This window comes from Triticum dicoccoides, unplaced genomic scaffold, assembly GCF_002162155.2.
Source record: "Triticum dicoccoides isolate Atlit2015 ecotype Zavitan unplaced genomic scaffold, WEW_v2.0 scaffold1005, whole genome shotgun sequence".
Classification (NCBI taxonomy): domain Eukaryota; kingdom Viridiplantae; phylum Streptophyta; class Magnoliopsida; order Poales; family Poaceae; genus Triticum; species Triticum dicoccoides.
The window spans coordinates 59837-66932 of NW_021168571.1; the positions used below are offsets into that span (position 1 = coordinate 59837).

At 41.9% G+C, this 7096-nt stretch overlaps 2 long non-coding RNA genes across 3 annotated transcripts; both read right to left on the reverse strand.

The window, feature by feature from the left end:
• Positions 1–715: 715 nt before the first annotated feature.
• Positions 716–2375, reverse strand: LOC119342666. Its single transcript, XR_005165654.1, has 3 exons — positions 2267–2375; positions 1628–1734; positions 716–768 (listed from the first exon to the last, which is right to left on the reverse strand). It is a non-coding gene; the product is annotated as an uncharacterized LOC119342666 (long non-coding RNA).
• A 32-nt stretch (positions 2376–2407) lies between these two features.
• Positions 2408–6752, reverse strand: LOC119342668. Of its 2 annotated transcripts, none has more exons than XR_005165656.1 (6): positions 6288–6752; positions 5979–6187; positions 4832–4928; positions 3603–3771; positions 3432–3503; positions 2408–2516 (listed from the first exon to the last, which is right to left on the reverse strand). It is a non-coding gene; the product is annotated as an uncharacterized LOC119342668 (long non-coding RNA). The 2 variants fall into 2 exon arrangements; XR_005165655.1 differs by having other exon boundaries at positions 3603–3774.
• Between the last annotated feature and the right edge of the window lie 344 nt (positions 6753–7096).

A 7096-nucleotide genomic window follows, 5' to 3' on the forward strand; every position in this document is an offset into this window, starting at 1 on the left:
TCAATAACTAATTGACAGTTGATATTAATTAGCAGCTAGATAGGACGGCATGATTGGTATTGCTTCATGCAACATAAGTCAACTTATCCATACATGGTTTGTATATACTAGATGACTCGTTGCGCCAATGGCGCAAAGGCCGAGAGGGAGCCAAGTATTGTAAGAATATTTACACACCCAAGTCAAAGACCAAATGCGGCCAACACTCCTGCATCCTCTGCTTGGAAGCCGCCTCTTTTCTCACCGGATCTAACATAGATACATGATTCTTCAGGAGAAAATTTTAGAGAAAATATAAAGCATGGAACGCTTCATTGAGACCATACCACCATATCTTCATTTAGTTTCTTTGGAAATCTAAAGGTCTAAGAGGATGGTACATGTGAGAAGCTGTGAATCCACAACAAAAAACTAAACTAACTTCCAAACAAACATTTCAAGTTTGGAAGCCACAAAGAAGCAGCCCAGATCTCTCGTTGTAGTGCAGGTACATGTCCTTAATCCTGCATCCACAGCCCATAATTTTTCAACACCTAAATCCACGAAATCCAACCAAAGGAAATCATGGCAGAAACATGCGCCATGGCTTACGTCTCCGAGAAGGACTTCTTGGCATTCTTGTGCAAGTTGAACACAGCAATCCTCGCTACGAGCTGCAGAAGAACCACACAGGCACCTTCCTTCACCTTGCCCTTGGGGAGGAGGAGGGCAACACGCAGCGCCGCAACAAGGCTTGCTCCGAGTGTAATCATCATCATTCTTAGATACCTAAACAAACAACCAAAAAAGAACATGTTATGAGCAATCAAAAAAGAGGAATTACACGCACTAAATAATATTATTCATTTGACAATTAGTCCCAAACAAAGATAGGACACAACCGCTTCTCTAGGAGTGCCCATACGATTCGAGTTTAAATTTCAACACTATTTTTCCAACCCATATAGCACACAGTATTTATGTATGCGTCTCGGAAAGGAAAGAAGCTTAAATCCCAGTCTCAATACAGCCAAAACTACATCGAGATACATTTCTTCAACGAATCACAGAAGTGTAAAGCTAAGATTAAATTATAAAGACTATATCCCTCCTTCCCCACCAAAATGTGGCCACATTCAGGCTTTGACATCCCTTAACTAAATTTCAAACCATTTGAAGATCACAACCAAATATACTTTCTTAGAAACACCACCATGTAGAACACAGTAAGCATTCTAATACAAAGTTGTGCTCTTGCATTGATATGTCCAGGATTAGATCTCCTTAACCTTACTCCCTCCATTCCAAAATAGATGACTCAACTTTGTACTAACTTTAGTATAAAGTTGGGTCATCTATTTTAGAACGGAGGGAGTACTTTACAATGATACATCTCTGGGATATGAAACGGACAATCCTGCCGAACATAATCATCATGTTTGTGGAAAAGATAAAGGATTATAGCTAACTAATGCATGATGGTTATTAAACAATTAGCACCTGAATGCAAACCTAAGGGCCTCTGCCTAGCATGATAAGGAATAAAGATATTAAATGTTCAATCTGATTCTTTTGCTATAAATAATGCCTCAAAGTAATACTATAAGAAAGGAACAAAATAGGAAGAGACAGGGTACCATGCTCTCACCTACAATAATCTATGGGTTTTCTGTAGTACTGATCAAACCATCTTTAAATAGCAGTGCTGAACGCCAATTTTTGTTCGACACGCCAAGAGGAACCCAACAAATACACCTGCAAGCAATAAAAGATGGGTTAAAAGTTCACCCATCTAAGCAGGTATCCAACTAAAATCAGAAAAAAAAAGATATAGAATGGTCCAATTCCTTCAGGATATCGGCGAACCGAATTAGAGCAGATTGACAGGAGTATAAATACCTCGGAACTAAACATAGTAAAGTAAAAATAAAAATACTTTATCAGCACATTCTTTGTACCAAATAATTGCATAAGGTCATCGAACTACGCTGGTTTAAACAGGGCACATGGTTCAATGTCAGAAATGGGAGGGGATGCTCCTGGCTGCTAAAGCAGACATAATTACTAAAACAAAACATTAAGCATACTGCAATAACTAAGTTCTGTTTTCAATAGAATTCATGAGATTATTCCATTCTCAAGCAAGTGCACACATGCAGAACACCTTTTGAGTGAAGAAGCACAATGGAAGACATGATTGAGGCAAGATTATAAATAAAATAAAAGGACAACCAACAAAAATATTTGCGACAAATTATTCTAACAATATGGGTCATTAGTAAATTACCAGTATCATGTACCCCTTGGCTTCCTCTGCAAACGCCTGCTAAAGCAGAGTAGAGAGGTACCAGGTAGCTTGCTTTTTTGCAAGACACACAAGCAGGTGTGAAGCTGCACAAGAAGATACCTTAGAGAAGTCGTCAATGGAGCCAGTCGAAGCGAGCCAAAGAAGTGTGTGACCTTCCGGTGGCCATCATACGGGTCGGGGTACTCCTCACGACAGAGAATCCTCGTGGCGCCGTTATCGCGTGCTAGGCCTGGGGTGCAAAAAAGTTAGGGCGGCAAAAAAGAAGGGTGATGCTGCAGCGGACGACGAGACTGTCTCTCAATATTAATATGCCATCATATTTCATATTGGTAAAAAGGAGATTGAAATGTAGCAACCTGGCATAACTAATTATCTATACTAATTATTGTCGGATGATTGCATATAATCACTCATCATGAGTAACCGACAGACTGGATGATGGAGTGAGAGGAGAAATATATTTAATGAAATAGAGTAAGAGAGAGAAACTTGAAAGGAAAAAACTCAGCGCTTGCAAATGAAAAACATCATATAAAATGGATAATCACCAATCAGGCGATTTGTAAGATATAAGCTTGTTGTTGTGATTATCACAAATCTAGTTGATGGATGATTGGAATCAGCTATTTCACTGAATAAACAATGGTCATGGCAAAGTTTCACTGACGGGAATCAGCTACAATCACACAAATGTTTATGACTGGTCTTAACAAGTAGCAAGCTTCAGTCTTGCTCACAGGAATAAGGGATTTGTATATCTATGCGACTATGCCATGTGTATTGCACCCTTTATTTAGACAAGCATGCAAGGAAAATATATTAATGGCACAGTTTCAGTTTTGTGCCATGAAGAGAGGTTGTCAAGTGTGTTGTCCAGAACAGAGATGACCATATTATCAAGAATGTTGAGGTATGGAGAAAATACACTCTCTCGGGAACACAAGCAGGTTAGTATTTTTTTTTCTGCATTCTCTGGCAAATACAAATAGTTAATTGGGCGCGGAATATATCAAACTAAAAAATGAATTATTATTCCGTGATGGTAGGAAAAGCAAACTTCCCACACATCAATTCATACTGTGATATTATGGGCATATACTAAAGTATTTTGAGAAGCATAGAAACAGTTAATCTTGTTTGGTACCTTCCTTCTGTAGCGATCGCTTCAGGTACATAATGTTGATGTGCCATCTGGTGTCCAAAGTAGATATGAAAGCTAGTATATTGTATACATAAAAATTATGCCAAGGATTTCTCTATTTTGACCTTCTTTAAGTAGGTAAGTATTTTCCAGATAACAACTTCGCTTTATTACCTCAAAATTGATCAACTGGTGTGCCAATGAATAGAGCTATAGAATTCGATAGGGTCTGTACTCATGTATTCCCAGATCCTTGCAATTCGGACAATAAACATCCAGCGATAGGACTTCCTGTTCACGTCCTTTAGCAGTCCTTTAGCAGCAGGACTCCATCAATTAAATCCTGCTGATGGTAAAAAGAGAAAGTGATTACTACAGTCCATAGGGTAGTTGGAGATTAGCCACAAAGAAAATAAAAGGGCAGAAAGCTCTAAATAATCTGTTTCTTATTTCCACACTTACATCATGTTCAAATACAAAAAGGAAATAAGCCAGAATATTTATCCATTGCTCAGTGTCAAGAGAAAGCATGTCCCAGTTATAATTGTTTCTACTGGCAAATCGTCTAGTTTATTGATGCCTATGAATAACATATTAAATAAGGCAGCTCAACTCATGCCTAACGAAGATCCAAGTTTCAGTAAAGCAGAAGAATTGATGTTTTCCAAAAATTTCTTGCAGAAATTAGCACAAATCAAGGAAGATCACCAAGAAAAACAGCAAGCTAAAAATTAAAAGAGAGGAAGAAACAACACTGTAATAATGGTTTGAAAAGCTTGATTTGGTGTGAGCACAAACTGTGAGAAAAATCAAATGTGTATGTTTAGTTCGTGTGTCAATTTCACAAAAGAGCAGGACCTAAGTTACTGCTGCCCAGCATAGAGTAGCACTACCCTCAGTTGCAGCTTCAGTCCATATAAAATAGTCAGTCCACCAGCAACAGAGGCTATAAACCTCTTCTACTCTCACATAACTACTTCAGTCTGAACATACAGTAGAGTTCATAACTGAATCAAGGGGGAAAATGAGATGTTATTTTTTAAATGAGACGGCATTTTCTAATTTAACTTAACGTATTGTAAGTACACGAGTTCCTGACATGGCAGTCTCCCCAACAACAGTTTGAAGTTGAAGCGAAATTGCACAAATTTTGTTTTAGCTACCACACCCACCGCTTTTCAGCTTAGGTACCCTCAGAAAAAATCATAAACACATCACACTAATCAGTCTATATACATGACTTTACTCGATAATTAGAATCACCTCCTGCCTCATCATGTTAAATGTGTGTGCAGAATGTTTGTATTGGTAATGTGAGCTAGTCCTCATGATGCATGTGGCATTGCATCTTTGCAGGATAAGGATGCGTGTGGCATTGCATCTTTGCAGGATAAGAGCTTCACCTTTATCTTGAAGACACCTCCTGCCTCAGTACTGCTCCTCAAGGCTGCAGGTATGCACCCGGTTGATTAGCACCAAATTTTACATAATTTGAGGTTCCTGCACCAAATTGAAGATATATGGGGATAATTGGGCAAAAGGGAAATGCAGTAGCTAGGTTGATTTGCTAGTGTCTGTGGGGGCCTAGGTTGTTCAAATTCCATAATGATACCATGGTTGAGTTTTAAGCAGGTGCAGACAGTAGAGGGACTGATTATTGATTCATTATGCTATTATTAATAATTTTAATTATAAATGCATATACGAAAATGTTAGCGTACTGACAGGGAAAGTGGTCTGTGAATTGCTATCTGCACACCAATTTTGCACACATGGGAGATACTAACCCTTTATCTGTATCTGATGAATTGCATATGGACCTCTACAAAAACAATCCTTTGAGTTAACACTTATTTGAATTATTTGGGTACAATGCAATATGCATAACTTAACACATTAAATTTTCTGTTCAGCTAACACTGGGGTTTCTACTTGGCTCCAAGTTCATAGTATATAAGCCTCACCAAATTTGGTGTCCATTTCATTTTCCCTAACTCTCATTCTAGGCTTTCGTTACTCCATAAGGCATTGCATCACTGACAAGCAGGCCAAAAAAGCTACATAAAAAATAAGCAGGCAAAAAAACAGCTTGAACCGCATCCGCTACTCCGTTATATACATACAGTTTCTTTTTTGGCTTTACTTGGCACAACTTCATACTGTCTGTTGGATTGATAAGTCATTAGTTTCTCTGAAATAAACAAGTCATAAGTTAGTCACCAAAATTTCTACACATTTGGTTGATTCCTCAACTTTCTGTTTACTGTAGTTTATCTTAGGCTTTATAGCTGCTCAGTGAACTACATGGTTCCTTATCTCCATTTTATTAATTCTGATTCCCAGGCGTCGAAAAAGGCTCAAAGGAGCCACAGCGACCAAGTACGCACGATCGCCCAGGAGAAGTTGCCTGACTTGAACTGCAAAACCATCAAGTCCGCCATGAGAATCATAGCGGGCACTGCCGCTAACATGGGCATCGATGTTGACCTGCCGATCCTCGTGAAGAAGGACAAGATGGTCGAATTGATAGAAAAGGTAATATGTAGTCACCTGGCTGCTAGAGCATATAGAAGATAAGCATGGACGATGAAGAACTGATACCACGGACGCCTCCTGTACATCAGCAACTGCACAACCACATACAATGGCTCTGACTAACATAGAACACCAGTCCGCCATTGAGAAGATGAGCCCAGCCAGCGGATCACGAATCGACGGGCACATCAACCCCACCATCGACTTGATGGGAACACACCCATCTACAACAGAGACCAAAGGAAAAGCAAGAGCATGATTACTGAGTTGGAAAGAAAGTAAGAACAAAACACAAATCGAGAAAATAAAGTAGGAGATCATCACCACATATAAGACGCATCCGACGACGATTTCCCTGCCACCGCACCTCTTTTCCTCTCCCTCCTCTCCTCCTTCTCTCTCCGTCTTATCTTCTCTCTCTCCTGCAGACCAAATCGAGAGAGGAAGGGGATTAGAAGAAGGAACTCACGGGGGGAGATGCAACCAGAAGAGATGGGGAATGAGATGGCGCCTGATATCGCAGAGGTTGCGGCGAGGCGCGTCGGCTGGCGCGGCTACTGCTTCCCTCCTCCTGCCGAGTCCGGATCGAGGTCGCGCTCCTCGGCTCGAGCTCCTCCTGCCGAGGACGGATCGAGGGCGAAGGGCACCGGTGGAGCACGGGGCGCGGCTGCTGCTCCCCTCCTTATATTGAGTCCTACTCAAGGGCGAGCTCCTCCTGCTGAGGCCGGATCAAGGCCGACGGGCGCCGGCAGAGCAGGGCCGGCCGAGGCCGAGGCGGCGGCGGCAGGAGAAGAGGCGGACGAGGCCGAGGCGGCGACGGCGGCAGGAGAGGAGGCGGCTGCAGGGGCGCGGGCTAGGTCTGACTGCTTTTCCTCTTTTCTCTCGCTGCCGCTTCCCCTTTTATTTTCTGTCGTGCCTGCTAGCCCAGGTCGCCCGCTCGGTCGCTGCTCTCTCCGAGGCGCGCACCTGCGAGACCGACAGATGGGCCCGTCGCGGCTGAAGCGGAGGCGAGGCCGCTGGGTGCAAACGAGGACGGTAAAAAAATGCCCTGCCAACCCACGAACGCCCCTGGCAACCCACCATCGATCGCTCCTGTTTTCACCCGGACACAGAGACGCACACATCGTATCGCT